This window comes from Alexandromys fortis, unplaced genomic scaffold (genome assembly GCF_014885135.2).
Source record: "Alexandromys fortis isolate MF-2015 unplaced genomic scaffold, M_Fortis_MF-2015_v1.1 scaffold_61, whole genome shotgun sequence".
NCBI lineage: Eukaryota > Metazoa > Chordata > Mammalia > Rodentia > Cricetidae > Alexandromys > Alexandromys fortis.
In genome coordinates this window covers 9,010,610-9,030,332 of record NW_026067962.1, presented here as the reverse complement: position 1 = coordinate 9,030,332, position 19,723 = coordinate 9,010,610, and positions in this window count along the sequence as shown.

The window sequence follows — 19,723 nt, the reverse complement described above, 5'->3', positions numbered from 1 at the left end:
GTAAATGACATAGCAGAGAAATGCGAGGTGGGGAATCTGAAGAGAGAGAGAGAGAGAGAGAGAGAGAGAGAGAGAGAGAGAGAGAGAGAGAGAGATACAGAGTCAAGGAGACACCATGTAGCCGCCTAAGGAGAAAGATGCCAGGACATTACTGGTAAGCCACAGCCTCATGGAGAAACATAAATTAATAGAAATGGATTATTTTAAGATAGGAATACACCTGAGCCATTGGCCAAGCCGTGTATAATATAGTTAAGTCTGGGTAACCAGGAAACAAGAGCACAGTCTCCATTTACATCCTGCAGCCACCGTGGCCTAGCAATCTACCTGAGCGCAGCACATGAAAGGGAAGCACAAGAGAACTCCATACACTGAGGACAGACGGCCTGTCCTGGAGATGGACGACCTCAGCAGTATCCGTTCCTCACAGTCTGACAGCAGTCCGGCACTCCAGCAGTGTTCCTCACACCCACCTGTGTTAGCACACTTCTCCAGCACACCAGGAACCCGTGGGTTTGCAGTCCCACCAGAAGCATTCCGAGGGCCATGACTGCTCCTACAGTTCCTCAGTGGGCATTCCTGGGCATGGGGCTTTTAAGGGGCCGGTGAGAGGGAGGAAACAATATAGGAGGAGTAGGCAAAAGAGGGCAATGTGATATCTGTGATGTGAAGACAGAGAGGAGCACTCATGGGGGAGCAAGAGGTCCACAAGAGGGGAGATCAGGGGCGTAACAGGCCGAATCAGAACAAAGTATACCAATATATACGGAGTTAATTTAAACAGAATAGTGAAAAACTGAATATTCTAAAAAAAATTGTGAGAAAATTCATGAATATTATTAAATATCCCATTCTCTCTCATGTATCTTCATCAGACAATACTTGTATTGTCATGGGAAGGAAATGCCATGTTTAGTTAGGCACTTTTTAAAAAGTGGGTTATAGTGATATCTTCCTTTGAGGGAAAAACAGATTGTGTGTAATTACTGTTTGCTATAAGATGTCTATTCTAAAAAAAAAAAAAAAAAATACAAAGTTGAGGGTAGGAGCCACAAGGCTGAGTCTGGCTCTGGGGTAAAGGAGAAAATGGATCATAAGCACTGAGTCAGAAACGGGGAGATGGTGCTTGTTACCGTAGTGATGAACAGCCCATCCAGGCCAGATGGTGACAAGCTGACTTGTGCTAGAGAGTGGGAGAAAATCACTTCCATTGTGAACTGTGTAGCAGAGGACAGGAAGATCATGAAGAACCAAATTAGCTCTCAGCTTGACAGCCTGTACCATGTCTCCATGAAGACGCTGGCTGTTAGGGTACTGTGGCAGTCTACAGACAGCAATCTATGGGTGACAAGTTGTGGATGACAATCTATGGGTGGCAATCTACAGGTGACAATCTACGGGTAACAATGTACGGGAGGAAATCTACAGGTTACAATCTACAGGTGACAATCTATAGGTGACAATCTACGGGTGACAATGCACAGGTGGCAATCTACAGGTGACAATCTACAGATGACAATCTACGTGTGACAATCTATGGGTGACAATCTACGTGTGACAATGTACAGGTGGCAATCTACGGGTGACAATCTACAGATGACAATCTACGGGTGACAATGCACAGGTGGCAATCTACAGGTGACAATCTACAGATGACAATCTATGGTTGACAATGCACAGGTGGCAATCTACAGGTGACAATCTACGGTTGACAATGTACAGATGGCAATCTACGGGTGACAATCTACAGATGACAATCTACGTGTGACAATCTATGGGTGACAATCTACGGTTGACAATGTACAGGTGGCAATCTACAGGTGACAATCTATAGATGGTAATCCATGGTAGCAATCTAATGTAGTCATATACAGGGGCCATCTACGAGTCATTTCAGATGATTTAAAGTACATAGACTCAGAAAGCAAAAGACTTGAACTCCCATTTTAAGCATGAAGTACAGTTCCAAGGGTGAAAACAATTTGTCTGGTGTCTAGTGACCTAGTTTGTAGAAGGACAGACATAGGGTTACACCCATGTCTTGCTTTAATTCAGCCTAATGCATTTTTAATGGAGACCTAGTTCCATCAGGTCACATGTCATGACAAGAAAATTCTAACCTCACCCACAGCACACTTCAGAAATCCACGGTGGGTGATCACCCTCAAAGGCCCAGCAGCTCATTATGACTTCCCACGTCTTATTGTAATAGGAGCTGCGGGCTGCTTCCAGCCACCCGGCTAGCTTTACCCAAAATAATTACATGGAAACTGTATTCTTTTAAACACTGCTTGGCCCATTAGTTCTAGCCTCTTATTGGCTAACTCTTACATATTGATCTAACCCATTTCTAATAATCTGTGTAGCACCACGAGCTGGCTTATCAGGAAAGATCTTAACCTGCATCTGTCTGGAGTGGGAGAATCATGGCAACTGCCTGACTCGGCTTCTTCCTCCCAGCATTCTGTTCTGTCTACTCTGCCTATCTAATTTTCTGTGCTATTAAAGGGCCAAGGCAATCTCTTTATTTAACCAATGAAATTAACATAAAACAGAAGACTCTCCCCCATCAACGTCTTGCAAGTTTACCAGAGAAATAGTGGCTGTCCTTTTTCTGACTTAGTTTTCTGATCACTGCCTAATTAAATGGTTAGGAAATTATCATAAATGACAGGCTTCAATGTTTGTCCATTACTGTGACAATATCACAATTCATTGCCTGTAATTAGTAAAAGGAAGTGTACATCAATATACATTAATATGTATCTGCATACAGCGTTCATATAAATGAATTATGCTCTCCAGATTGAGCTACAATTCTCATTTATCAGAATCCCTTAACAAATATTTACGTGTCTTTATATAAAATCTACTTTATCGATCGCAGTATAATGTTCTGCATTATGGATATGTAATAATTTTAGACAAATATAATTAATGAATGCTCCAATTGTCTGTAATTTTAATCTACTATACAGAGGAAGGAAGGGTTGCAAACTTTCTATGAAGGATCAGATAATAAATATTTTTGGCTTATGCAAACATAAAGCCACCACAGCAATTATTCAGTTCTTTGTTGTGACAATAAAACAGCCAGTGATGATAAATTTAAAAATTAATGTGGCTATATTCCAATAATGCTTCATTTTCAAAACCAGGCAGTGGGCTGGACCTTGTCATGGTCTGTAGCACAGGAACCTCTAATATTAGGTTTGGATAGCTGTTGCTGTCTTCTATTAGTTTTTTAATGTATATACACATGCATACACATATACAATATCAGATAAGGTCATCATAACAAAATGCCATAGGCTGGTAGCTTTAAACAATAGAAATGTGTTTTTTTTATGGTTCTAGAGACCAGGATGCAAGATTAAAATGTGTTCTGGATAGTTATCAGTGAGAGCTCTCCTTACAGAAGCCAGTTGCTTCATGGTTATTCACATCTTCAGGGTTATTAGAGGTGTGGGAAGAAAAAAAAAAAGAGAGAGAGCTCTTTTTAAAATAAATTTTAGTATACTTAACTTGGTATATTATTTATCTTTGTAAAATGTACAGCATTTAATCCAGACAGTATAATCTATTTTTCAATCTCTCTTGGGGACCATGTCTTCAAAATTCAATGTGTACTTTACCCTTTACTGCACACTTTTCCACCACTTCTTTTATTTGATTACTATTATAATCAAATAGATGTGAGACAAACATGTACATGTTAAATATAACCTGCTGAGTCCATTTTGTGTGCCTATGGCTTTAGGGCTGACCACTCACTCTATTGTATGACCAGGATATCTGCTGTGAGACTGTGTCTTCTATATAGGACAGAGAAACTGCATCCATTGGATGTCAACTGTGGAGGCCCCAAAATGTGAGTCTATTGCCACCTTGTCTGATAGTCAGAGTTTGGAGGTTGTTCAAAATGGTTGACAAGTGTGGCTACATGTCCCAAATCAGGACTTGATTACCTGGTTCTACTGACATTAAGATAGCTCTTACAGGTAGACCTACTCCACCCTAACAGATGGACAGGATAGACAAACGTACTTCTGCTCCTTCTTTTGTAACAGGAGGTTATTTGGTGAGTGGCTGTCTTCAGAATACTTGGTCTAGCGTAGTTTCACTGCCAAAATAACTGAATGCTAATGACTTGATGCCTCAAAGTGTTGGAGAAATTAACTGTTCGAGTTGTCCTTTGTATCATGTTAAAGAAGTGTTTTTTTGCCTTCGTCCTCCTTTTGTATTGGAGTATAAAAGTGTATGGAAAATTAAATGTGGACAGTTTCAGTATTCACTGGATTGCCCTCCTGGTACTGTGCTATGGCTTCTGTTTTATTATTTTCACATGCATCTTTGTATTCTTTACTAATATTTCTAAATCCCCATACCCCAACCTTGGTAAGAGGTGTTTTTTGTCAAGGCCAGTCCTGGACAGTCAACAATGGGGTATCCTAAATAAGACCTGAACAATAACACCACCAGTTGACAAGCCAACAAAGATGTGGGAGATATCACAAGGCCCCACCCCTACAAAAGGAGTTACAGGCAATTAATGACTGCTGGTACCACTACTTTTAAGGGCACTAAAAACCATCACAAGGGTCCCTCCTTCATGACTGTCTCTTTCCAAATATCACATTGTAAGTTAGTTCCCTGCATATAATTTTTAGAGGAACAATTTTAAAATCCATTTTCTATTCAATGCTATGGATTTTAAAATTATAAATATTAATGTATATTATCAGATTTTCTACAATTTATAGTTCTATCAAAGTCTGTGAGAGCATCTAATTTCCTACATGTTGTCATTAGTACCTTTATATGGGTTATATCATTACTTGGTAATCTGGCAGATAAACAATATTTTTGGTTTGATTTGCATAAACTTTGATTATTCATAAAGATAATTTCATTTTTATTGGAGAACTGTTATTTTTTCACCTAGGAATCTCCATTGTATATCAGTTTGCCTATGATAACATTTTTCTCATTGACTTTAATAAATTCTTTATACATGAGAGATGTCAAGTCTTGTTTACTTGTCCACATTGTATGTTCCCATGACAACTGGATGTAACCTTTATAACACCCATCATATTCTGGAGCACTAGTCCCATGTTGTCCCTTACTTGTTACATCAAGTTCCTTGAGGTCTAGACTACTTATCTCCAGTTAGTGATGGCCTAGTGTACAGTTTCTGTCTCAGCTGTTGAACCACAAGTGGTTGCAAAATATATTGCAAGTATTTTTTTTTCATTTTATTGTAACTGTAACTTAACAACATCATTTAAAAAAATTTTTTTGGTTTGTTCTTTTGAGATAGGGTTTCTCTGTAAAACAGCTCTAGATGTTCTGAAACACAATGTGTAGACCAGGCTGGCCTTGAACTCACAGAGCTCCTCCTGCCTTTGCCTTCTGAATGCTGGAATTAAACATTTACACCACCACCAACAGCATCATTTTTAATTTTTCTAATCAAATTAGTTGATTTTTCTTTTAATGCTCAAGTTTATACCAAGGTAAGAAAGGCCTTTACTTTCAAACAATTAAAATTCTCCCTTTTTATTCCCTTGTACATAGAGCCACAGTTTTTGCAATTTGATCTTTAGTATACAAATCAATTTTCATCTGTTTGGTACAAATAATTAATTTTATTTTTTCCCAATTGATGCTGTATATCATTGAATGATCAACTCTATACCATCATCATATCCTACATCCGATTACATGTAATACTGGCACAGTTTGGTATGTGATAGATATATAGGTATCTGTCTACTGTTTTATCTCCAGCACAGCAGCTACACCTGAATCTACTGTTGCTTCTGCCAGGAATTGTGGCTTTATCGTTGCTGGCCCAATTCTCTGGTAGTGGCCTGGGTGGAACTTTCACATTCTGCTGGATCTGCCTCCTGTGCCTGCCACCAAATGCAGTCTTAACTAAATCTCTATCCTTCTATTTTTCAATAAGACTTGAGAGTCAGAAGCTGGGGTGAAAACATGCTAGCTCAAAGAGTTGAGGAGCAACTAACTTACCTTCCTTTTTCACTAGTGTCTCCAAAAAAGCTTCTTCTGCTCCACTGAACTAAGAGGACTGCCAAACTCAAAGTCCCTCCCTACTACTTCCTGTACATCTCTCTAACCATCTATGATTACTCTCTAGCATTATTTACTAGTTGCTGACTCTGCCTCCTGGCCCAAAGTGGATCTCATTTAGTCCATGAGAAAGCAAACTCAGTGTTCACAGTGTTATCATAAATCCCACTACGTCTGTCTGCTTTTCTTCCTCTCTGCTTTTTACTCTTTGCTATATTAATATAAGAACACTTTCCCGGTAAAGGCAGTTTTGGTTTTTCAACTCACTGTTGAACCTGTCAGTCATTCCCCCACAGGGTAAGCCAATAAGCAGGGCACTGGGTCGGGAAAGCTTTTTCAGCCTGGCTTTCTTTATTGGCTCCCTTGCTTTGTGCCACAAAACTTTCAAGGACCTATCATCACACGGGTCTGAATTGCTTCGGAGTTACTGTGAGACATGGGAGTGGAACTTCATCTGCATGTATAAAGTGCTCTAAAAATTAAAAGTTCTTGAGACTTGGAAACTACTCGTATATCCTATTAAGGACAAGCATCCAGTGATTTCATCTCTAGGAGACATTACCCAAGATTCCTGGAGGCTGAATGAGTGTCATTCTGTTCAAATGGAGGCGAATCATTGAAAGTGTCTCCTGTTTTCCTCCCAGGTATATTCTAAATTTCCACACAGTCCACACGCCAGTCAAAGCTGATAGAGTTCTGAGCACCACTGTGATCTTGGCACACCTGTATCTATTGTGAGTACCCATAATCCCTCACTTAGCTCTTCATTCTCTGGCAGTCTGCCCTCAGAGGCAGTCAGAATGAATGACTAAAATGCTGTTGTCGTGAAGGGCCACAAACTCGGTAGCTTCACACACCATAAACTTATTCTATCTTGTTCTGATGGCAACAGTGTCAGCAGGATCAGTCTTCCTCTGGAGAATTTAGGGACACTGTCCCTGGCCTCTGCTGGACATTCCCTAACTTGCAGCCACATCGTAACAGTGGTTGCCTCATTGGCTTGGTCCCACCCCAGTCATTGCTACCTGGTTTGTGTGTCTTCTCGTCTGTCTCATTAGCACATCTGGCCATGAACTCAGGCCCTGTTCAGGAACTCTGAGATGGTGTCTTTTTAAGCCTTTAACTTAATAACACCTGCCAAGGCCTTACCTCCAAATAAAGTTCTATTTATAGCTTTCAGGGGTTGGACCTGAACGCATCATTTTGGAAGCTCCTACCGAAACCACTATGAGCATCTCACAAGAGGAAACGAATGTAAAGAGGGCTCAGTATATATAGTGCTGAGTCAACATGATAGCCACCTGGCCACAGCTGGTGTTAGCTAAATGAATGCTCATTTTCAGATAATGAGTTTGAACTTCTGATATTTCTCTGTTCCTAAAATACACATATTAATAGACTTAGACTTTACTTTGACTGAGATTGGATTTTAAAAATATAAATTGAATACCTTCTTCCTCTTTGCATTCTAAACAGAAAAGAATCAAGACAGAAGCAGCCGACTGACACATGCTTCTGTCATCATGGCCTGTGACAAGGTTTCCATCAGCACCCACTGCCATAGAGAGTGTTGCTCAGGCCCATCCCACAAGGCAGCACTGCCCTTCCTAACCAGTCCTTTCCTTTAGTCTTTTAGGGCAAAGCTATTCTAAGACTAATTTTCAACTACAGGTAGCCCATGACTAAAATTTCTTTCTTTCTTCTTCTTTTTTTGTTTTTTCGAGACAGGGTTTCTCTGTGGCTTTGGAGCCTGTCCTGGAACTAGCTCTTGTAGACCGGGCTGGTCTCGAACTCAGATATCCGCCTGCCTCTTCCTCCCGAGTGCTGGGATTAAAGGCGTGCGCCACCACTGCCCGGCTTTCTTTCTTCTTGAGATTCACCTATGATGGGGAACCTCCTTCAGCCAATGGCCTTTAGGAGGCTGGATCAGGTTGGGGTGGTATGGTACAAAAAAAGATACATTTAAAAAAAATTTTACTTTTCCATATGCCTAATTTGTCTATATCGCATCTTTCATTGGATATATGTCTATATGAATAGTGCTTAAGTTTTTCACAACAGTAGATTTTCCTGCAGTAATCTTTGAAGTTTCCAGGAAGAAGATGGGGCCCCACAACAATGATTCCACCTGGTTGATATGATGTCATGATGCTTATAGCACTACTATAAGACTGGTTTTGGGTACCAACTGCTCATGATGGTTCCAACTTGATTAGCTGAAGTGGTACACGTTCTTACTATGTTCTGGCCAGAACTCCAAATAAGAACTTCAGAAAAGCCCTATCAACTACTCAGAAACCATTTGCAATTATACAAGACAGTAATCTTGAAACTTTACCATCATTTTACTTTTATAGGATCCCAAAGAAAGAACATCACTCCCATGACAATTGGAAGCAATTCTAGAAGACAACTTCCCCTCTCTCAACAAAGTTTGTCCTCAGAGTTAGGGACATCATTTAGGGGTTGATTATTACTTGTATAGAGTTTGGGGTTGGAGTGAAAATTATGTAGGCACAGAGATCTCCTTAAAAAATAAAATAAAAAGTACAACTGAATGGAATAACAGGTAATAATAATAATAGTGAGTAATAGAGTAAATAATTGTGAGTTATGATTTATGGACAATTTACATTGATATAGATTCTTGTATATTGATACAAGTTCAAATTATATTTTTATATTGTATATGCTCCTATTTCTGTTCACAATATTTTATACCTATGCAAAGTTATTTTGTCAGATTGTATGCATGCATGTTTCTACCTCCGTTTAAGACATTTTACATATTGATACAAATTTTAAGATATATTTCTCATATTATATTACATATTTCTACCTTTGATCAAGATTTTACACATTGTTTACATTTTGAGGTCATTGTTCTCATTTACTGCAGTTGTTTAAAGATTGTTTAATAGTCTGATATGAAGTCTTAAAGTTATGTAGGTATTAAATATTATAGGTCAATAATCATTGATGTTTGTCATACTTATAGTCAAACTAATTAGGTTCTTAGATACATAGAAATTGTATTCTACCTAAATAGGTAATCTCCAAAAACTTCAAAGATCTGTAGAGTATGTCATTTAAATAACTTAGGGTTCTGTCAATGTGAGACACAATTGCTCCCAGCAACACTGATCTATTTCTGAGAGAATGGTGAGCCCCAAAGATACTCCACTTGGAACTTGTTTTCTTCTTGGCACAACTGGCCTTTGGGCAATGAACTGCCCATGCCTTGACCACTGACAAAGTACACAATGCCTGGTCTGGACAAACAGGATACAAGAAAAAAAAGACTGCCAAACCTTGCCAAGACAGGTTAAGATGGTTTTGAAATTTTTTTTCTGCCTCTAAAAATGGTCTGTCAGTTACTCTAGGCCTTAGCCAAAATTGGTTGCTTTAACATTGCAAATGAGACTTTGGTTGTTTGCCCAGGTAGCCAGTTGTCTCTCTCATCTACTGCTCATTTTGGAAGCTGCTTGATTGCAGTTCCTGCCTACTCAAGTAATATTATCTCCCTTCTCAAACCTTTGATGGGGTTGAAGATTAGATAGTCAAAGTTACCTTCCTCTTATGATCTAACCAAGCCATTTCTAATACAAGACTTAGACTCCTTATGATAAAATATTTATTAAAACATTTAGCATATGCTCCTTGTTTAATATTGTTTATGCTGGTTATAATTCTAATTTTATACTTGATATCTGTTCTTAGTATATATAATTTTGTATTGTGTTTGGAACTCTCTTATTTACACAGAGGGGAAGTGATGGGGAACCCCCTTCAGCCAATGGCCTTTAAGAGGCTGGACCAGGTTGGGGTGTGACTTTTGGGACCCAAAAAGCCACTGTCCCACCCAGCTTCACTCTCTTCTTCCCATGCTCAATACCTTGAGGTTGGATTCCCATTCCTGTTCCATGAGTTTTCTCTTTCAATAAAGAATAACCTTAGAATATTCTTTTTGGAGTCAGTTTGGGATTATTTGACTCGTGTTTTCCCCCACTGGACGCATTCAGCATCACACCTATTTCTTTCTTTAATTTTTTTTCAATTGTGTGCATGTGTGTGAGTCTGTTTGTGGGTTTGTATGTTGAGTAAGGACCTGAAAAGACCAGAAGAGGAAGTCAGATTTCTTTGGGCTGCAGTTTCAGGCTATTGTTTGTGTACTACAAGGAGTTCTAGAACTCAGGAACATCGAGAGCATTAGTGTACTCACCTGTTGAGTCATCTCTCTAGTTCAATGACCAAGTTTCTGGAGATCTGGTGAGTACCCAGCATCTCAGTCATTCTACTAAAGAGAATTCTTGTTTCTCCTCACTGAGCTGGTCTCGACCCATGACATTCAAGAGTTCCCAGTACAAACTCACAGTTTGCTGTTTTCAGACAATCCTTTCAGTTTTTCAGCTCACCCTTCAAATTCTTTCATCAACTTCTCCAGAGAAAAAGCTTCAAGAACATAGTTTTTCAGATTTCGGTTGTTTCAGGGGAAGAGATTGCTGGCATTTACAAATATAAAGAAAACAAAAAAAGTTTTTGCATTAAGGTCATTCTATTCCCTATCCTAAACACCCAAAGGTGCCCAACTAAAACAGGGAGACTTCAAAAGGTTATTTGGAAATAGCTGTAAGTGTTGCCATGGGGAACCGGTTAAAATACATTTTATTTCATCTGTTGAAAGAACTCTTCCTAAACCAGAAAAAGTTTTCAGAAAACCTGATTTGGAAACTCTGCAGTGTGACTTTAATTAGACCAGGGGAAAAAACGATTTCTTCGGAGATGGACTGACTTATTCAAGGTCCCACAGCAGCATTTGGCATAATTAGACTGGAATCCAGACTGGCAGATACCAGTCCAGCTTTCCTTCTGTTATTGCCACCACACACTTCCTAGTCTCTTCGCTAATTAACATCTCCTTGAAGTGACAACCCTAGCGATTCCCTCTGAAATGGAAGTTCCTGTAAATAGCCCTATTCCGCAACCCTCTAAGAGGTGAGCCCCTCCCCTTTTCTGGAAAGAACCATTAGGGAATGTTTTCAGTCTTGCCAGCTTGTCTCTACCAGTTAGCTACAAAGTAGCCACTCGAAGTATATAAACAAACACTACCATTGACTCAGGTTGCTTATGCAAACAATCACGGGATAGCTCCCCCTAGGGTTTTCAGACCCCTGCAAAGACAACGGTTGGAACCCAGGTTCACGAGTCTCCACCTTTCTGGAGTGTAACAATGATATACTCATCATTATATTGTGTCTGCCTGCTGGACAATGCTGGCTATGACGAAACTTGTTTTAGCAACTATTTAACAGGACTATGACTTTACTTCTGATGTCTTCTGAAAGGCAAACAGAACCAAGGAGATTAACATTAGAGATAGCTTCTTTCCCCTGTCGCCCACGTCTCTTGCGCCCTCCTTAACATAGTTTGCTTCCTGTTGCTGTGATCAACACCATAACCAAAAAGGAACTTGGAGCAAAAAGGGTTTGGTTCACCTTACCACAGCCGTTCTCAGCCTGCCGAATGCTGTGTCCCTTTAACACAGTTCCTTATACTGTGGGGACTCCCAGCCATAAAATTATTTTCATTGTTACTTTTTAACTATAACTTTGCTACTGTTGTGAATCATAATGTAAATATCCGATATGTAGGATATCTGCTACGGGACCCCGTGAAAGGGTTGTTCGAACCCCAGATTGAGAACCACTGTCTTGTTACCGTTTATCAGGAATTGAAGCTGAGCCCATGAAGGAAGGCTGCTTACTTGCTTGCTTCCTGTGTCTTGCTCAGCTTGCTTTCTTAGCCAATCTGAGGGTGGAGGCAGATGAATGGGGGTGGGCCTTCAGTCATTAGGCAAGAAAACAAACTACATCATACCCACAGCACCCCAGTCATCAAGTACAGTTCCTCCTTCGCTCATGATGCAGTTTGTGTTACGTGGACAGAGCTTTGGGTGTATCCTGCATCCGGGCAACAACGACTGGGTCCCACTTGGAGGGAAGCATGTGGATTATGAAAGCAATAGACAAGAGACAAGTGAGAGCGTTGGGAGGTATCCAGTAAATACCGAGATTTGCCTTGTGTTTAATCCTCATAGGCTTTATATACCCCAACCCAAAGAGGAGGGCAAGGGCAGGAGACTTCTTTACCAAGATACAATGAACAAAGTAATTAGCTTCTTAGTACCCAACACCAAGTAACCACACCCTAGGTCAAAACATCTGGTAGCAACCACTTCCGGGGTCAAACCTCCTGTTGTACAATCTTGAAGGAGCAAGAATAGGTCTGAACTCTCTGACCTCTAGTCAAGGTGGAAGGGATCCACATCTGCGGACTCCCACTCTTTCTAAACTTCAGTATCATACAGCCCAGAGGCAGCATCACCCTCAACTTTGTAGGGTGGAGACAAGCAATGGGCCTCCCATTTAGTTATCTGCTCCAGGCAACCTCCTGGCTCCTTAATACCAGGTCTCTGTACAGATGTTTTTTTTTCTCTAAATATTTATCAGGCTCATTTTTATCAATTATTTCTGGAGATTTTAATGAAGCCAGGTGCAGCACTTCAAAGACCAATCGTTCTTGCCATTGCCACTCTGTTCCCCGCACTGCCTTTTAGTCTGAATTGTGTGCATGAAAGAGATTCCCGTTTCCTGTATGTGTTAAAGCATCAAGAATAGGGATCTGCATCTCTGCTAGAACTCTCTAGAAAGCTCTTTCATTTCCCATCATGTAATTAGGTGGGGTTTGGGAGACGGTGGTCTAATCTCTTTACCCAGTGCAGTTTTTTACTGAATGAAAAAAAAATTCATCTTTATAACAACAGTTTAATAGCACAGGGCCAAAATATTGTATTAGGACAAAGGTCTCAAGAACATTAAAATATATTGATCACCTTTAAAGCTAAAACTATTTTCATATTATCGTATTAATTTTTTAATGTCTTGTCCATGTAGCAAATATTTCTAAGTTTATAACTGACAAATTAAGCCCTGTAGATAGCCCTAACACAGATTTATGTAGACTAATGAATGGAGCTGCTTTAATAACCTTATAATAATCCTGTTCTGTCAAACTTAGGTTATATTTTACTATTCCAGTTTCAGGGTTTCATTGTATTATTTTATCACTGAGTCTGGGAGTCAACAGATTCATGTATAAGGCATTTAAATTTCACAATTGCCTTAATGAAGCATGGCATGGGGACAATAAAAAGAATCACAAATTCTGAGGCATGCATGTCCTGTCCTTCACTACACATTAAGCAATGCAAGCAGCTGAAGGCTTTTCTGGAAACTACACACACCCATATTTCCTTTCACAGTCTCAATATTTTTAAACCTGGATTAACATCCATAGTACCATTCATTTTCCTTCTGTAGAGCACAATGTCTAGATCCAGGGTACAGGACTTTTTTAGTCAAAAACACTTCCGGTCTAACCTCTCATCGTTGTTCTTCCCCAGATTCCCACCAGACCAGGAAGATCTAGGTTTTGCACCACAGCTGTCAACCCTCTGCTCGCTCTCATGCTAACTGTGGATGAATTTACCCTGTAGGCTCAGCTGAGGCCCCCACCTCCTCTGAAATCCCAGAGCATCTCTGTCCTTTGTGCTAACCTACCCTCTTGCTTTCTCACCTCATGGCCCCTTAATTCTAGCAGACTTCTTAGAGAGGAGTTCCACAGAGCTCAGCAGGGGTCCCTTACCCAATGAAAAACCTGAGTTAATGTTTATTAATCGACAGGATGATGGAAACACTGAACATAGTTGCCTTCAGGTATTGTGGAATATTATTTTAACTGGCCAAAGATATGTTATGTTTGTTTATGGTGCAGAATATTACTTTGTGTAATGATGTGTTACATTTTTATGCTGTATTTGTTTAATTATGTAAAGATGCGTTGCATTTGAGTCACCTTGCCTGCCTAAGGCACCTGATGGATCTAATAGAGAGCTGAACAGCTGGTAGCTAAGTGGAGAAAAGATAGGCAGAGCTGGCAAGGCAGAGAGAATAAACAGGAGGTAAAAAATCTAGGCTCAGAGGAGGAAGAACAAGAGAGAAGGAGGAGAGAATGAGAGACAGGCGTGGGACAAAAAGTCAGGCAGCTGCCAGCCAGCAAAGACAAGAAGCAGTGAAAGTAAGACATACAGAAGGGAAGAAAAGTAAAAAGCCCAAGGCAAAAGGTAGATAAAGAGAAGCATTTTAATTTAAGTTAAAAGAGATAGCTAGAAATGACCCTAAGCTAGGCTGAACATTCAAAACTAATAATAAGCCTCCGTGGCATGATTAGGGAGCTTGTTGGTATCCCCAAAGAAAAAGCCAGGTATATTCAGATTTGATTAAAGATACCATAAATTCTCAGAAGATAAAGATGTAAAATTTACTTAAATTTTACATTTCAAAACAGTATTCACGGCATTTAGAAAATACATTTAGGAAGACAAAAAACACAAGGCAGGAAATAACTTTTTTCCCGATAAACCCACTTCATAGAGTAAGTGTGGATTTATTTTGGCTTTGCGTATGACAAAGAAACCCACTCCAAGAAGGGCAAGTACTTTGAGCCTTCAGCTTCAGCCAACCAAGGACAGAAGCCAAACAATGACCGAAAACAAGCAAGGATGGAAGCCAACCAATGACGAACGCCAACCAATGATGAAAGCCAAACAATCATGGAAGCCAACCAAGGACAGAAGCCTTTGGATTAGTGAAGCAGGGCACACTTAGACAGCAGTGACACACTGTCCTCATTAACACTCCCTTATTGATCTTGGACTAGGAAGTAAACCTTGTGGTTCTGTTGTGAATTAAATCAAACACGTGAACAAATAAACATAATCATGAAACAATGCAGAGCCTGGAAATCAAGAACTCTAGACCTTTAAAATCAATGATTTTATTCAACACGGTTCCATTGCTTCCTTTACTTGTAGATTCAGAAATCCACACCTAATCTTTCAATGATACGAATCTATTCGGAAGATGGTGTAGGAATTCCTTCTGTTTGTGTGTTGCTTTCATTGGTTAATGAATAAAGAAACTGCCTTGGCCTAGTTGATAGGGCAGAACTGAGGCAGGTGGAGAAAACAGAACTGAATGCTGGGAGGAAGAAGGGCAGAGTTAGAGATGCCAGGGATCTGCTGCCGGAGGTAGATGTGCTGATTCTTTTCTGGCCCGCCATTACCTCGTGGTGATACACAGCTTGATAGAAATGGGTTAAATTAAGATGTAAGAATTAGCCAATAAGAAATGAGAGCTAATAGGCCAAGCAGTGATTTAATTAATACAATTTCTGTGTGGTTATTTCGGGTGTAAGCTAGCCAGGTGGATGGGACAAACAAAGGGCTCACTCCTCATACAACAGAAGATGTCTGAGAATATTTAAGGGTGAGATAACTCAAAGAAGCTAGCCACCATGGACTCGGTTTCCACACCAAGTCCCTCTCCCTTCCCCACATTGCCTCTTTTTTTTTTTTTTTTTTTTGGTTGACACTGGGAAGGTTTATCTTATATCATAGGAGTCAAAATTTCACATTCGAGGCAAAAGGTTTTCTGGATGTGAATGTAAAATAACCTTTCACTCATCAAGCATTTTGTTAATTAGTCACATCAGTGATTATTTGGCAACTTTTAAATTCCTCTTTTCCACCTTATATTCAAGAAAAAAAAAACCCTCTCTGCAATATAGTGAATTAATCAGTCTTACTAAACATTTTGAGAGAAATGTGCAAGGTAGTTGGCAGCAGCAAAGACAGTATGAAAACCTATATCCTCACGTTCAGATATATGATCACGGAAAAACCACTCAAGGAACATACAATATTCAGCGAAGCAACTGCATGGAAGATAGCATCCGGTGTAGTCATGACACCCAAGAATGAAAGCAGAAATGAGCATGAAACAGGACATTAAACTGAAAAGACTTGAGAGTCAAGTGGCTTATTATCTCATATGGAAGAAGTTGGGAGCTGGTTCCTTTAGCCACTCAGCAACAGCTCCGTCCTGTCTTCACTTGGTTTTATCTCTGTCCTCAAACTTTTGCTTGCAGGGTTGCAAATGGCTACAACAGCCCTACTGTCAATTATCCCACAGTATTGACTTTGGACTTTGTTGTCTGCAAGGAAGACCGAGTCAGGGAAAAGGCCTCTTTCACAAGTCCTCAATTGACTTCCACCAATAGCTCACTGGCTAACGCGTAAAATATGTCAGTTTTCAAGGTAAACAGATAGCCTGGAAAGGGGATCTAGATCAGTTTAAGACAGCGTAATCCCATTCTCGAAGTCCACGATACTTAAATAAAATGAGGGTTTCATTGGGTCGGATGGCCAAGGGGCAATGATTGGTTGGTTAGTAAGCACAGAACATGCCATGAGGTCAAATCCTTTCAAAGTACTAGAAACCCAGCTTCAAAAAGTTTGTGTTCAGCCTGGAAATACCCTGGAGGTTTTGGCAGAAGAGTAACATAAACAAACAAAACATCAAGAGATTTTTCAGCCTTTCATTCTGAAATCAAAAGTTTTGCTTCTCAACATTTGCATGAACTGAAGCTGTTGTTTACTTATTAAGTGAGTGTTGTGGAATATTAGTTTAAGATGTGTTACATTCATTGATTCTGTGGACTATTTGTTTAATGCTGAAAAGATGTGTTGCATTCTTTTATGTTGTATTTTTTAACCTCTGTAAAGTTGTGTTACTGTACCTGCCTAAAACACCTGATTGGTCAAATAAAGAGCTTAACAGCCAATAGCTAGGCAAGAAAAAGGATAGGCCGTGCTGTCAGACAGGGAGAAGAAATACGAGGAGAAATCTAGAGAAGAGGGGGGGGGGGGGGATGCCAGGGACCAGTCACACAGCCACACAGCCTGCCACGGAGTAAGAAGGAACGAAAGATATATAAAAAAAAGAAAGTAAAAAGCCCAGAGGCAAAATGTAGTTAAAGAGAAATGAAATAATTTAAGTTAGAAAAGCTGGCTAGAAATAAGCCAAGCTAACATGAGATATTCATAAGTAAGAATAAGTCTCCATGTACTTATTTGGGAGGTGGGCCTCCAAAGAGGGGGAAAGAAACTACAAATGAGTATTTAGGGTACTCCTGTGCTGTAGAAGATACAGAGCAGACAAGATGAAGAGCTTGCATTCTAGGCAAGTCCAACCTGCTGGATGTCAGGATTGGGAAGAGAAGCAAGACAAGAAAATGAACTTGGAAAAGAGCAGGGACCACCAAACACTTGTTGGTCAAAAGGAGATTCTTATGATGAACAAGATGAGAAGGCAGTCCCATGCTAAGCCGCTGTTTGCATACAGTGATCCATGAGAACAGACAGTGGGGGGGAGAGGCCGGGTAGAGGACATGGCAGCTGGTCTGACAGGATTTACTGAACTTGCACAATCAAGTTCAAGTCAGGTAGTGTACTTTGGCCCTGGCACAACTTTATGCTTTTTCAACTGTATCAGCAAACAAGAACAAACAACAAGGAAAAAGCCTACATATCGCTTTTCAGAAGCTCTCTTTGACATCTGTGTGGGGACAAACATAGCAAAACCTAAAATCAACAGGCCTACAAGCAGGCAGCTGTAGGAGCCAGTAGTAGCAGTCTGGGTGTTTTGGGAACTTAGAACTGGGCATGTTTTCTGGCCTCTTTAGGACATAGGACTATTTCTAAACAGTCAAGGTCTATTTAGGAAACATACAGAGAGACTAGTCCTCAGGAAATGTGCTAGGCCATTGCACAGCGAGGACACGGATTCTTAAGGAAGACTGGTAAAATTCAGATTCCAATTTCCCTGGTCTGGGGTAGAGGCTGAGGGATTGTGCTTCCAGCAAGTTCCCAGGACAGGCCAATGCTTTCGATCTGACCACTGAGGAGGACTGGAACAAAATGTAGCCTCAGAGTTGGCTTATGTTTGCCTGTTGTATTCACTTACCCTTACAGCATGCTCCAGAAGAGGAATCACATGACACAGTTCAGGTTGGATTACACCACTCAGCAAATGAGCTGTACTCATTGTTTCTAACATCCTGGGGTCCCAATGGCCACTGGCTACCAGGCTGGACAACACACAGGTAGAGGAGTTCTCCTTGTGGTGCTTTGTTTAGCAGCTCTCTGCAGGGTGGAAACGTGTCCCAGTTGCCATGTTGTACCTGGCGTTATCATGTTTCCCCATTCTGGTCTTTAACAAGCCACACCTAGGGTCTTTTCTGCTAAGATCAGAGTAACTTTTTACAAATTACCTCAAGATGATACCTTCTATAAAACCTTTCCTGAAAGTCAAGTTCAGTACCCTCTCTACTTCTTCTAAGTTTCCCATCTGCACTCAGTTTTCCTCAGCAATGCATTCCTACTATACTTTGCCTATCTGGTATATAAACCACCAACTCCCATCCAAAACACTGTTGTTATCCCCATGCCGCTTCCGTGGCTATGGATCCCCATTTTACATGTGCCCATCCATTCTCCCATGTGGTTTCACAAGTGTCTTAAGTCTATATCCTTAGTGCAGTTGTTGGCATGTAAAATAGAAGAGAGCCAATGACACTAGCTCGACACTAACTACAAGATGTGCTACACACAATGAGATAAAGGCACTGTGCAACACCTATACACAGGGTTTGCAATGTCTACACACGGGTCTGGGTCATCTGGTGGACATGTTGCCAAAAAACAGCCTGAGAATGAGGACAGGAGCAGGAAAGCCAAGAGATAAAGGTCAAACCTGGAGAACCTCCCACTTGGCTTCTGCTGAACTGAATGCTCTGTGTCTTGATCACATGAAGGCATTTTCCTAGTTTAGATAAAGGCAGTTTATAAGGAAGGATTCGTGTCCATTTCAGCAACAAGGTATTTGTGTTCAGCTTGTTATTGGGCAGCCATGCTTGCTAATTCCTTCTCTACTGTAGGTTTTGAGCCAACCACTCAAAACCAGAATCACTTCAGTTGCTTTCAAATCACCATTTATAGGACGTGCTATGAACTCATACTCAACCTAAATCAAAATTTTCTTTACCAGTTTTAATATTAACATTTCTGTAACATGCTGATAATCAAAATTTATGAAGCCAATGACTTACTTTTTATCACTTTCCAGGTGATATACTTTTACATTTCTCTAGATTCTATACTGCATGTCACCCAAAATAAGTCTATGTTTCCCAGTTAGCATGCACCTGTGGACCTTCAATGGCTCTTTGTCTTCACCCACTGAGATTTTTGAAAGAACTCCTCAGGCCCTGCTGCTGTGGGACAATGCTCTTATATACTGTAAAGATTTGTCACTCATATTCATTTAATAAAACACTGATTGGTCAGTAGCCAGGCAGGAAGTATAGGCAGGGCAACCAGACTAAGAATTCCGGGCTGAAAGTGAGTTACCAGCCAAATGTAGAGGAAACAAGATGAGAATGCCTTATTGAGAAAAGTACCAAGTCATGTGGCTAAACATAGATAAGAATTATAGGTTAATTTAAGTTGTAAGAGCTAGTTAATAATAAGCCTGAGCTAATAGACCAAACAGTTTATAATTAATATAAGCCTCTGTGTGTTTCTTTGGGACTCAACAGCTGTGGGATGGGACGGGACAGAAACTTCTATATACACCCTGGAGTTGTGTGTTAGCCTGGACAGAGCAGT